Consider the following 14,641-nt stretch of genomic DNA (forward strand, 5'->3'; position numbering starts at 1 on the left):
AATACTAATTTGTTCTCTTTCTGTTTACAAATCATTAGATTTAGCCTTCGGAATGAAACAACTCTTCCTTGTATTTATTTGACATGGACACAACTGGCATCTTCTTAAAGTATTTATAGAGAACATGTGAGGGGTCGATTACTTCAGGATTAAATCGTAAATTTACCAGGATTTTTCTAGGGCACTGGTGTCATGGAACAAAGGAAACAGCTGGGAAAGAGTTTGTTTATTGTTGCCTTTGCTCTGTTTGCATAACCACTGTTACGACAACTGATGTTTTGTGAAGGGACCTAAAACTTCTGGCTCCAGCACAAACTTGAACAAACCCACAACTGTGTTCATGAAGACATACTGGTTCAGTAGATTTTACATATATTACCCTCGAGATGAAATATTCTGAGGTAGAAATTAAGATATCAAGAAAGATTTGTGCCTCGATTACTCGCTACATGAAGAATCTGTGACTTCTACATTTAACAGAGGGGAAAACTAAAAGGAAAACACAGATCTCACATTAGTTCTTTATTTAACTAAAGAAATCTGTCAGGTCTCTGGATTTTATTTTATTTCAAACTAATCTTACATCCTGATCTGCTGATGAAGACCATGGAACAGTGGCAGAAATCTGAACAAGTGAGGAAATATGATTTAAAGATAGTTTTGTCAACTAACATCCGAACTGCTCATTTTTACTTTTCTATTTGTTGTACAAATGCTAACCAACGTTTCTTACTTACCAGATCACTTCTGGTACCAAAAAAAAAAAGTCTGAACCCACTGATCAGTAACTGAACCTGACAGGTGAAGAAAGTGTCAGGTTCAGTGTGGTCATTTCTTCATTGTCTCAGTTGTTAAACGTCATGTGTTCGTTTCACTGATGAACCTGAGAGGATTCTGTGAATCACCTTGTAATGACTGAGTTTCAACACCGGGAGGCGACAGACTCCAAGGTGTCTGTGAACATCACAACATTACATGACTGCAGAAGTTGGATGTTCTGAGAGGAAGCTCATGTTATTGTTGTTCATAGGAACTGAAGGCCGGTCATTTCTGTCACTGCTAAACTACAGGAGAACGTTTTCATTGAGTGTTTGAGCCTTTTCTGACATGAGAGCTGAAAACACTTATTGAAATATTACTTATGTGATTCTGCATTTCTTGTTCCAAGTTCCCTTTTTCATTGAAGGATGAATTCAGCCTCATCACAGAGAAGCTGCTCAGTGAACTAATAACAAACAGCTCCAAGACACCAACTCTCATCAGGAAGCACTGTACAGAATCTATTGATAATACAGTGATATATATTATATAGTGAGAGTACAACAACATGTCACATCTCTACTCTACTGACATGTCACCAGTTGACTCTTCCTCCTCCTTTTTTCTGCACTACATTGTGGAACTTGTACTATATTGCCTGTTCATATATGTATTTATATGTGTGTGTGTGTGTGTGTGTCAAATGTAATAAATTCCCAGTAAGTTGTCCTACTTTGATAATAGAACTTTATTATGTACATTATTTGAGGTGAAGCTGCTCTTTACATGTACAGTCTATAACAATGGATCTTAGTCTATAATAAATAGTAAATAGTTACTCAACTTTTTCACCCTATGGTTGTTTGTTTAATCTCATACAAAATTAAATGTGTTATGTTAAGGCTGGTTCATCGTATCCAGTTTGAGTTTAACCTGCCATCAGGTAATAGAATATATAAAGAATTTATAATATGAAGTAATAACCAGTGTTATTATATTATTATTATCATCTCTTAAATCCTCCAGTAACGAACCTAGCCTGCCTCGCCCCTCCCTCCCTCCTCCCTCGTCGCATCCTGTGCCCTCTCATCCTCCTCCTCTTCATCCTCCTCATCCTCCTCATCCTCCTCTTCCTCTGGGTTTATCCCTGGTGGCTGCGGTGATCAGGAGAGACATCTTCTCTATCTTTATCTATGTTTGTACTTCTGAGGGACTCTCAAGGTCACAGGCCGAGCATCATGACTTTTAAATGAGCTCCGTGCAGCCACAGCCACCGGTGCTGTAACGCGACTCGTCCCGGCTCCGGCTGCTCCTCCACCGGCTGCTCCAGCTCCTCCTGCTCGGGGGAAACCTCCACCACCACCACCACAAGCAGCACCACCACCTGCCGGGGCGTCTGCTCCACATGACCGTCTCAAAGGTGAGTCCTCTTCCTCTGCACCCCCCGCTGTCTTCAGCTGCTAGTCTCCCCGCTGCAGCCTCGGTGTATTATCACTGCTCGGTCCCGGTGAGAGTTTGATTTCAGCCGGAGCTCCGAGCAGCGTGGCCCCGGGCGGCGGCTCTGCCATGCGGCGTCAGAGCTCCTGTGGCCGGGGAGAGGAAGAACAACACCCGGCGTGTGTGTGTGCGTGTGTACATTGTAAGGAGATGTTGTAAAGTAAGGTTTTGTTTAGGTTTAAATTAAGATTGGGTTAATGTTAGATTAAGTTTAAACTGTAGTTTAAGATAAGGTGTAGGTTGAAGTTAGGTTAAGGTTATAGGTTGGGTTAGGGTCAAGGTTAGGCTAAGGATACGTTTAGGTAAGGGTGAGGTTTAGTTTCAGGTTAAGGTTTAGATCAGGTTAAAGTTATATTAAGGTTAAAGTTAAATTAAGGTTAAGGTTTGGCTAAGGATATGTTTAGGTTAAGTTTAGGTTTTGGTTCAAGTTAAGGTTTGGTCACTGTTAAGGTTAAGGCTAGGTTAGGGCTAAGTCTAGGCATGTCACCCCACATTCTCTCTGTCCCCCTTTCAACTCTCTCCATCCTATTGAATAAGGGGGGTTAGGGTAACCCTAACCCTAATCCCAAAAATATAATTAAAACAGAGGTCAAGGGTATGTTTAGGTGTAGGCTAAAGTTAGGTTGAAGTTAAGGTGAGGTTGAGGTTAGTTTTTGCTTATGTTTATGTTAGGTTTAGATAAGGTTGTTATAGGTTGTTATAGTTAGCTGAAATAATAAATTGATCAGGGTTAGGGACAGTTGATAATTATTTTAAATCGTTCGTTAAGCAAAGATTTCACCAATGAGCAGATTCAAGCTTTTCAATGGTGATATTTTCACCACTTGACATTTTTATTAAACGTATATTGATAAAGTTTCTCCAAATCTATCCACTCTATTGAACCCAGCCCAGTTAATGTCATCCTCATGTCTGCAAAACACATAATTAGTTCTAAGTGAAATGTATTATTCTGGCTCTGCGGGCGGCTGTGTTCTGTCCGGCCACAAACTCAGCAGATGGTTTGGATCCATTGTTTTTTGGACGGACGTAAACAAACGTAAGACAAAAGAAGAAGCAGTTTGAGAGCTCGGTGTTTAATGACCCGGGTCTAATGCTCACCACATGTGGAGCAGTGGGCTCTGCTAGTGTGGCACATGCACGTCCCCGCCACAGTGGCAGCTTCAGGCCGTGAACTTTGTTTGGACCGTTTAACATCGGGCGCTGATTATGGATTTTAGGTGGAATCACATTGTGAGGATGAGACTATAGAGACCCATGGTTTCATTAAAGTCTGTTGATCAAATAAACAATCAGAAACAAACAGCTAGCTTGGTTTTGTCTTTATATATTAAAAACAAGCATAAGCACCTTTAGAGTTCACTGGAGAACATGTTGGCCAACTTGGTCTTTTTGGGGGGAAACTCCACACATTAACAATTTCAACATTTCTATTTGTGTACGTATTAAAAGATTCAGCGTGTTGCTGGAAGACAGTTTGAGGAAGGAATACGTAGTTATAGCTAGCCCTACTTCTCTAATTCTCCTTTCTGTTTGTGTAATCATCAGTTGTCCGATGACGGGAACACTCATGAGTTGAATACATGCTAATCTTTCTCTATAGCTTGGGAATAAGATGAATAATAATTGTAGACAGTCAGATTTACCTTGAGCCTCACGTTCGGGCTTTATCCTTGATCACAATGCCAAAACAATTGATAACGCTCAGGTGCACAACTGAAGTTATGTCCCGAACATCCACTGGTGGCACCCAACACCAGCTAACATCTACTGGTAGCTGGAAACTTAAATTGTGCAGAAGACCTTCAAACATACAAGGGATCTTCATTATGTCCTATACTCGAAAAAGTGCTTTTGAAACTTGACATTTTATTCCTTTCTTAAACGCTTCCTGTCCACTTCCTCACCTCTGCTCTTTTATCAGCACGCAGGAGATAAACACAGAGGACAAAGCTGCACTTTGGCTTCTGCTGTGGTTTAATGCAAATTTCTTTTCAGGGAACATAACAAGAACCAGACTGGTGCTGGTGATCTGCGTGCTTTGATATACTCTCCCATCGCCAGCTCCTCATTCACAAACCTGAAGAGTTTCTCACATCGTAACAAGGCAGTAATGTGCGCCGAGTTTGAGAAGCTGTGTGGCAGCACCGGGCACGGTGGTTGTGTTGGTGTTGTGTGGAGTGTGGAGTGTGGAGGTGTCATGCCAGCCCTAGATCAGTCTAAGTAGGCCTGTCATCAACCTAATGGGCAAACTCCTGCCAAAATGAGCATTAGACTAACAATGTGCTATGCAGCTTCACTTGTGGGAAAACTCCCGACCAAGAGTAAACTTCACCCCTCGTAGCCGGGTTTTAACGAGAGGGAGAAAGAGATAAACACGTCTCGGCGTTATCAGAAGGTTTTTTAATGAGGAGTTCGGGGCATTTGAAGACACTGAACACTCTCTTCTGTGTAATTCTACTGTGTGGCTCTGGAAATCTGTTGTGAGCTTTCATGTGGGGCCATAAAGCGCTAAAACCTGCTGTATCTGTGGCGTGTTATCACCCAGACCGTTAACACATACCTGAGATTCTGCTGCTCTGACCGACCTGTGACCTGTGCAGGTCGCTACCTAGAAGCTCAGTTCTCTAGAAGCACAGACTTGTTTTGAGCTTGTTCCTGTGGAAAGTACAGATCAGTACTTTTTTTATTAATTTATTATTATATGTATATGATATGAAATTTGTCATGTCAAAACAATTCAGGTTTGTACGATGGTACACGCGTTTGCAGTAAGTCAGAGGTATCAAAGTCCTTCCTGCTGTAATAACTGCTGTGAATTGAAGGCGTGTTTTTGAGCAAATATCTCTGCACCTGATCAGTAGAATTTACCTTTGGGCAAAATGCTGCTGTTGTGCAATACGGTGATTGGCGGATAACAGGAGCTGGTACCTGTATTCTAGACAAACATGAAGCCTTGATTCCCTCAGAAGCTTGAATATTATACTTTAATACTTTGAACTGCGAGTGGAGCGACGGTAGAGAATCTCAAAGATGTCTTTCTTTCCTTCCTTGCAGTTCTTTAAGAAAAAGTAATTGCTCTTCGATATCAACTCAAACTCCAACAAGATCCACTTAGCAACACTTTTGCCGTTGTTCTGAAGAGAGGTCAGAGAATTGGTGAATAAGCGGACCAGAAACCCGAAGACACTCAACACCTGCAGCTCACACACACCTACGCACGACCATGAATGATCGGCTGCATGTGTCCCTACGACATAGCTCCGACGCAGAAGCATGAATTGAGCTTCAAAGACATCACTTTACAGTTTTAGAGCCAGAATAGAGCGATACACACGTGTGCTGGAGAGTTTTCAGTAAAAATAAAAAGAGCTGCTCTCCTCTGGAGGGTTCAGCTGCAGAATGTGTCGACTTTGTGGTGTTTTTGTGCATCATCACCTGTGTTGATCCGCACAGAGGTGAAGAAACCAATAAAAGGTGACAAGTCATTATGGGTCCAGGTCAGAATGTTGAGGCCGGTCTATGTGTGTCGGGTGGAGAGATACTGTGTGTTCATCCAGAAAATACTACATTAATAACCTGTAGCTTTAGGATTCATTTGTGTGTTTAACTAGCTAAAGTTTTCATGTTCGGTTAATTTTTTTAACCATACTAGTCGTGACTCAACAGATGGTGGTGACACTTTGTCCGATATGACTTTGTTGATTGTTGGCTTCTCTGGCGTCACCACTAGTTCCACTTTGTTCATTTGTACTTAAACACGTCTGAGCTGGTAGTTTTTACAGTGTTTTTGTCATGACACTTATATTGAGGGTCTCCAGAGGATGAACCGTAAGAACTTGGGTGATTCAGTTTTTCCGTAGCGTTCTCAAATGCTAATCCAACCAAATCTGCTAAACATCAGCATGTTAGCATTGTCACTATGAGCATGTTGGCATGACAACCTGTAGCTTCAAGTAACACGGTGCCCAAGGACAGCTTCACAGAGCTCCGAGCGTGGCTGCATGCTTTTAGTCTTTAAATTATTCATTTGGTCTATAAAAGTTCACAAAATGTTCTTAAGATAACCCAAGGTACAATCTCCCAAAACCTGCTGACATCTACAAAAATATAAAAAAGAGAAAGATGGAAAATCCTCACGTTTGAGCTTCTAAAAAACAAAGTGATAAATTCCTGTGGGCAGGTTTTGGCCTCGAGCAGCAACTAAAACTCTTGATTCACTGATTTATCAACAGGTTACAAACAGCCTGGAGGTGAATGACATCATCTCACTTGTTGCTTTACAAAACAGACATTGTGCCTTGAAGGTGATGCTGCTGGTGAAGAACCTGATGTTTCCACTAAATCATGCCTCATACATGATTATACCTCCAGAACAAAACCCCCCCGGGGACTTGACTCTCTGACTCCTCCACCTCTGCCCCTGTGGTTCACTCTTCACTAAAGCTAATGAAGTCCTATAAATCCTCTGTCCATGCACAGCAGGACAGAGGATTGTGCTCCGTCATGTTTAACCCAACAGTTCAGTTCCACTGTCAATGAAACTACTGATACTGTCACTTCCATGACTCTTTCTACCAAGAGACGATATTTTCTTTATATAAAGTTGTGGAAAAATACAGATTTTGTGATCCTCAGATAAATAAAATGGGTTTTTGAGTTGAATAGATATTTATTGATGGGATTTAAAGGCTAAACTGTCACAATACGGTTCCACACCAGCAGTTATTCTAATAGAGATGGAGTGGAAGTATTTTTGTGTTGGATGGATTTCATAATTTTTTTTGTGTGCCATAAACCAGATGTCTTGATCGAGGTTTAAACGGCCTACAAAGTACATTCTGGATTTAGCTTTTTACGAGTACAATAACTTTAGATGTTCAAATAAAACAGATGTGGATGATGGCATCAAAAAAGGTTTGCTCCAACTTAACAATTCTAAACATAGTTTATCAGCAATTTATAACTGTTACTGCAAAAATATTTGATGTCCTACTTTGAATTTATATCTTAAAAGTGAGCAGCTTCTAGTTAAGAGCCTCAGCTAATGCTCATTGTCATCATTGATTAATCTGAAGGTTATTTTCTTATATTATCAATTAATGTTTGGGCCATAAAATGTCAGAGAATAGTACAAATGCTCATCACCTTTTCGCTGAAGCCCAAGCTGACATCTTTAAGCTGCTCATTTTATATAAAAGTAAAACAAATTTTTTTACTATGGTATAAAACTGAGAAAAGTAGCCAATCATCACAATTGAGAAGCGTTTTCATGAAAATAGTTTCTACATAATCTTCGGTTGATTGTTTCAGCCCAGTTTTTGTTATAGTCTTCGTCTCTCTTTTTGCTACAATTTGCATTTTTGATCTGCAATTTGTAGATGTGTGAAATATAAATATTCAATATCTCAAGTCCACAATATTTGCGTGTGTCATGTGATGCTTGATGCTCCCAGGGCCCAGCTCTTGAACTGATTCAAATCTGTCATATTGAAGTGCACAGGCTTTAGGAAGCAATCTGCTGGTGCAAGTGAAGGACGATTACTGTACTCGTCCCGACAATGGTTTGGAAATCCCTAAAATGCTCTTATGTAACCGGAGAGCCTGCATGTGACCACAGAAGCTCTCACTGTTGTTGTCCCACAGCGAGCGCCTGCAGACCACCAGCTTCCCTTCACCATCCAGCTGCTGTAGGACAGGCTCATTTACACAGCGACGCATAATGACTTTTTTAAAACAATAGCTAAGAAGGACCTGTTTGTGTTTGCAGTCTTTGTGCCTCTTCTTGTCAGATCGGCTGTGGCAGGTTGTCCCGCACGTTTCTGACCTGACAGCTGTCCGACTGGTGGAGGATTATCTGCTGCTGCTCCCACGTGGGGCGCACAGGGAGAGGATTACATCAAAACACCCAGAGAGAGAGAGTCTGTGGATCTGTGCAATGTCGCACTCTTGTAGTTTTTCAGTCTGCAGGGAGGTGACACTGTGACGGGTCAGAGGGAAGCTCCGTGTTGCACTTAATCTTCTGTAACCCCAGTTTCTGCCTGAGGCTTCACTTCTGAAACACAAATACCTGGAACATTGTTTATAAAAACAAACTGCTATTAAGAAGATATTTCCAAAACAGCCTAAGACGCTTTACACGAATTCTGTGTTTGTTGTGACGCTGTCTCCAGCCCTGGTAGCTTGATAATGTGAACTGTGTGTTCCTGCTTGTTTTAATTGTGGTTCACGTTGTACAAATTGAGTTTGACCATATGTTCTTTCCAGCTTCTGTCTTTGTCTCAGGACGTAGAGTCCCAGTTTGAAAAATACACATTTTTTCCATCGACATGGTTACAAGAAGTTTTTTTTCTTGACCTTTTAGGTTTTTCAAACATCACCAGGTTTTTATTTTAAAGAAAGACCTGACTCCCATACCATGGTTTCATCTGACAGGGTTAGAGGAAGTAAATGGATCCTTTAAGGAAAGTCAACGTCCTCTGTTGATCCCTGCCCCCAGCCCCTCCCCCCCCCTCACTTTGTCAAGAGGTCATGCAGAAGATTGTGGTTTTAACATAACAATATTAATGTATTCAGCATAAGAAAAGTTAATCTGAGACCCCCACCCCCTGTCAGCGTTTGTATATTTATATGAGCTGTAAACAATTGAAACAAAGACTGTTGTTTTATTGACAGTAGCCAAACAAATCTGGTACTCTTTAAAAAAATAAAAGTTTTTTTAAGTAGCTGTTTCATAAAAAACGTAAAGTAACGCAACATAATTTAACGTTCGACTTGTTTTCTTGCTGATACATTCTCTGGTAAAGGGAAAACGACATCTAAATCAAAAAAACTAATAATAATTTACAGTAATATGACATTTTTCTTGTTTATCGTCTTGTGACTTCTCAGATTTGTTTGTGTGTGTGTGTGTGTGTGTGTGTGTGTGTGTGTGTGTGTGTGTGTGTGTGTGTGTGTGTGTGTGTGTGTGTGTGTGTGTGTCTGGGCTGAATCCCTGTCTAAGAGCTTTTATATTATGAATCTATCTGTTTATCTCTCTCCTGGTATGAGCCTCTATAGAGTCGGGCCTATGTTAATGTGAGTGTGCTTTTAGCGTGTGCTGCTGTTGTTTCCCAGTCGCTGGGTCTTCATCGGGAGGCAGATGGGTCAGCACAGTCTCATTCATTATTCATGAAGAGAAGTACATGGTCTTCTCAATCTCCACTGATGTGTGTGTTTGTTCACCGGATCGATCCCAGCAGCCGTAATGACCATGAAAAATGCTGTCAGAGCAAATGTACACTCACTCACACTGACGAGGCAAGTGGCAAGTACATGCATTCGTTAATTTGATTTGACAAGTATTTCCTTTCAAATGCTGCCGGGTGGATGTATTTGTTGAAGTGAGCACTTAAACCACGTAGCTCATTTCCTCAATACCCGTCATAGCTTTAGAACAGCTCATACTATTTGTGCTGTCAATTGTTTGCTACATAAAAGTTTATTTTGTAGTATACGGTTAGCTACACTGAAAAACTGACAATGATAATGAGTCACTTGGTCAATTGGTCAGTTGGTGCACGAGTTCACAGCTACTATCATGGAGATTTTGTTCAGATATTCATGGTCCACAGAGGATAAATCCTATACTGACTTTTGTCTGACATTTCCTCTAGGACCACAATGAGGGTGACATTTTTGGTTCAGAACGTATATTGTACATATAGATGGATGACATAACCGATCCCCAAAAGTGAAGCCAAAGCATTTCCATCGCCCCCTGGTGGCTGGCGGCTGTGTAGATCATTAACCCCACCTCCTGCATGGTAGCAAATCAAGACATGGGCAAAACTAAAATGTATCATCCATTTTGAATGCATTTTCTCAAACATAGTCCTTTAAGGTAGATATTGTCATAGCGATATAACGTCAAGTGCTAATTTTTCTGCTTAGTTTGGTTTTAATAACTTATTTGATGCTATAAAAATGGGGATGAAACGTCATGATTGATAGCTGAGGCTGACTGTGATTGGTCGATTACTTGTATCAGCAGGATCTCTATAATGCAGATCACTTCTGTGCAGACTCTGGGTCCTAACACCCGTATCCAGGATATTTTGGCTTTATTTTTGTACAATGGGAGGAAGTGGACATGCGTCGTCCATTGTTATTTACAGCTTATGGTTCAGAACTATTGTTATTATTATTATATTATGGAAATCTGGTTAATAATTCTGACATTTTATTTAGCAACATTATCAGGTCAGTTGATGACAGTCCCGTCAGCCTCAGTTGCACTTTGTGTTTTGTGCTTATTAGCAGATGCTAGCATGTTAAAATTAGACTCTTCGGAGTAATCTCAGCTTCCTCGTGCGAGATATCGCAGACAAACACCGACGTTAGCTCGTCCGCGAGCCGCACGTTCTGTGTGTCGACTATCATAAGAGGTTAATGCAGTTAGCTAATGGGCGTAATCTGATTAGCGTTGGCCTCCCTCTGCACTGCAGCAGCACGGCCGTGCATGTATTGCTCCGAGGGAGAAGCTGAGCCTGGATACAAAGTCAAGCTAATGCCCTTGAGTCGCAGAAAGTGAAACTCACCTTGACGACAGTTACTATGGTTAGAACGGATGGATGGCCTTTAGCTGCTGAGGCTAAACACCGCACACTGTATTCATTGAAATAAGGATGCTTTGCTCTGCACTGAGGAACAAGCTCAATGGCTTTGCTGAATAATTGATCATCCTTCAGCCATGTTGTCATTTATTATGTACGGTATATATTTTACACCAACGGTAAGTTCTGCAACAAAAGGTATCTCGTTTGCATATTTATTCCTCAGGCAGCGCGTCCTGATCTAATTTTAGAACATCAAACCTAATTTTATGCTGTTGCCCATTTTTCCCTGCTCCGTTTGGTCCTTTGATGCTGAATATTTTTAACTGAGCTGTTTCTGGCCACTGGCTGTCTGCAGAGAGGCTTCCGTTTGTTGTAATTAATGCAGGAGCTCTCCTGAGCTTATGACCTGAGACGCTCTGGCTGCGACGGGACATGATCCATATTTACAATTACCAAATAAGAAGAAAGATATCTATAAATACAGTTGGAACATTTATGTGGTTTGTTTTTTCTGACTTCTTACTGGGCGACTTCTGTGCTCTGGAGTAAACAGACATGAAATATACTGTATATAGACATTTACACTAACTAAATTATATGCTTTTGATTAGTTTATTTGTCTTTAAGTGCAGTTTATGTATAACTATAAGCCATATATGATAGAGTTTGGTGGGTTACTATTTTATGTTTAGTGTCATGGAAACGTGGTCTGTGTGCCGTCATCCCTGGAGAACGATCCTATCTCAGAAAGCCCTTTGGCAATTTACTTCTGCCTCTGTTGTCTGTAGTGTTGTGATATGTGACAGCGTTTCTTTTGGAAAAAAATCTCAGAGTTGAAATATTATATTTGTTGCTGCTGGTTCGTCTTAGAAGAAGAAGCTGAATCCATAAAATACATCTTTTGTTGGAAAGTGACTGTGGACAAATATATGCTATGGAGGGGCGAGGCTCCTGTGATGTCACACTACACTGTACTGTCTCTATTTCAGGTATACTTCTACAAAACAGACTTGTTAAATATTGTGTTCTTAACAAATCTGTTATTTTAGCTCGACTCTTAGCTTAACACAGTAAAAGGGAAACCGGAAATACTGCTCAGAGCCTGAGGTTGAAGTGCTGTGATATGATTGTAATGTGTTGTGTAACATAAAAACCTCCATCCAGCATCTTCCAGAGTCTGGGCCCTCTTACTGTAAGTCAATAAAGGCATTGATTTGGTTTCCAGCTCATCAGACCCAGTCGATGCTCTCAGAGTTGCCGGATGCCAGACGTTAGCATGTGTGAGTGAAGTCAGATACATCACATTCCTTGTGTCTGAAATCCTCATAGTTAAACCTGTGAAAACTGCAGCGGTGCAGATAAACTCTTCACTTTATAACAGATCTTCACTTGCGTTTGAGTCCTGATCTGTAAAAGGTATTTTTTTCTGCAGAGCTTCTCTGATGTGAATCCAGATATAATTGGCTGCACAAACCATGACTCGCTGCCAAAGCTGATGTAAGTAGGTAGGTAAGGCGGTGATGTCACTGAACAGGAATTGTTTCAAGCAGCTGCATTGGTGCAGATATTGAGTCAGAGATGAAAGAATGAGGAGATCTGCTCAGACGAGCTAACATGTGACTCAGGTGACATTTAAGGTAACGAGGTGAGATCACAATCACGCTCTGTGCTGTTTTTCATGCATATGATGAAATGTGGCTCTTTGTTTGAAACAGATCCACACAGATTACATGTAAAGATGCACGACACGTATCCACTTCCTCTCACTATCCACATAAGAAGCCAAATATTCTGGATCCAAGTGCGCCATCTTGTCATTAAAATGGGATTTGGAACCAGAATCTGTGCTGTAGCGATCGAGGAATGGAGGCGCAGGGTAGTGAGGTCTCCCCAATACATATTCGACCAATCACGAGGCAGTCTCGGCTGTCAATCATAACAATTCAGAATCAGAATCAGAATTCTTTTGTTTGCCAAGTATATTTGCACATACAGTGTCATTGGTGCACTTAACATAAAACAACAATATAAAAACAACAATATATAACAAAATAGAATAAAATAGAATAAAAATATATACAGTAACAGAGTTCACACCGTTTCTACAGCATCAAATAACTGATTCAAACCAAACCAACTGGAAAATGAACAATTGCATCAATATGAGAAACACTACTTAGAATGACCTAAATCATCTTTGAGAAATAGTATTTGATGTGAACTTTTTTGTTTGCAGCATGTCCCATTAACTAATATGGAGGGGGCGGGGTCTATAGCCTATACCACAACTTAGGGGTGCAGTTCGTCCATTTTTATATACAGTCCATGGTCTAATCATATACTCTGTTCCCCTTGTCACTTCCTGTCTCTTGATCACCCCCTGTCTTTGATCCTGAATGGATCACAGCTCCGTCCTACTTCACCTTTAACCCGACTGTCTCAAAATGAAAGAATCTTATTTGTAAGTTTAAGACGCTCGTGTTTGTCAGGTTGAGGCGAGTGCAGGCAAAGCTCTAAACCCCAGTGATTGTGTCAGTGTTCTTACTCACACCTCGGCCTGTTGAGACACATGAGCAGATCATGATCTCATCTGAAACCCCAGTGTTCATCTTGTATTTTATTTTCCTGAGTGTGCTGTGTCTGTGCTTCCTCTCACAGTTTTAAGTTCTCTTGTGACGTTAAAGTGTAATTTTATACAGAATGTATTGGAATATAGTCTTTTCTAGTGTATATAGATCAAGAGATAGATGCAACTACATTTCATAATTTCAGACAAGTGTGTGTTTTTCTATTAAAGTAATTGTTCCATATATATAAGACTTAATTTTATTCTACCGATACTTTATCCTAAAGTTGAGTAATTCACATAGAGTGTATAATAGAGTGTGAATAGAAACCTGTTGTAATGTGTTCTCTGCCTGGCCTGTAAGACGACTTGTAGAATCTCTGTCTCTGCTGTGAGCGGGTGTGGCTCGTCATTTGCACAAGTAAAGCAACATGCAAATCTCTAATAACACAAACAAAAGAAGCCTGACATTGCTCCTCTGGTGCACGGCGCTGCTCAGAGCTCAGTGATACCAAGAAATGCAGCAGGGGCTTCATTTCAAGGAAGCTGCTGCTTTAACCAATCATTTAGATGCGTTTGCTCTCAGGAGGACTCGGGTAAATTAAGCTGTTTTTAATGGAGGTTTCTGTGGACACTGGACTCCAGTAGCTCCCAATGCCGTATTCAGACAAATGACTGCACCTGCTCAGTGAAGTCTCCTCCGATGTGGCTGCACTGTTTGCTCAGATAACACTCTGGATGGCCCTTGGCACTGAAACCAGGTGTTTTATAGTCACAACACAGTCAGACGACTAATCAGCAATGACAAGGAAGGGAAGGTCGCTGTGGCTCTGTGGTGTCAAAGGCTCCGGCCTGTTTTCTCACAGCAGGCGGCTATTAGACCGCGGCTGTGTGATCTGTGATTAGAGAGCACGCCTCTGGTTGGAAGCTCTTTGGAAAGACTCAGGGACCCTTAAGACTCATGCCCTGTCCTTACTGATAATTACCACAAGTCAAACACACGCTGGCTCGAGAGCGCCAAGGTCCAATCCAGAGCCGAGAGGAGAGAGAAAGAAAATACAGAGCGAGACGACAAGTTGATAGTCGGCTGCAGACAAGGAGCATAAATCAGCGCCGCCTGTCTGCTGTGATAGGAGATGTACACGTACACGGTGACATTGGCCGATCACTCCACCGTCTGTCTGCTCTCTGCCTCAGCACACTGACACCGGCTGGAACAGAA

This window comes from Limanda limanda, chromosome 2 (genome assembly GCF_963576545.1).
Source record: "Limanda limanda chromosome 2, fLimLim1.1, whole genome shotgun sequence".
Lineage (NCBI taxonomy): Eukaryota > Metazoa > Chordata > Actinopteri > Pleuronectiformes > Pleuronectidae > Limanda > Limanda limanda.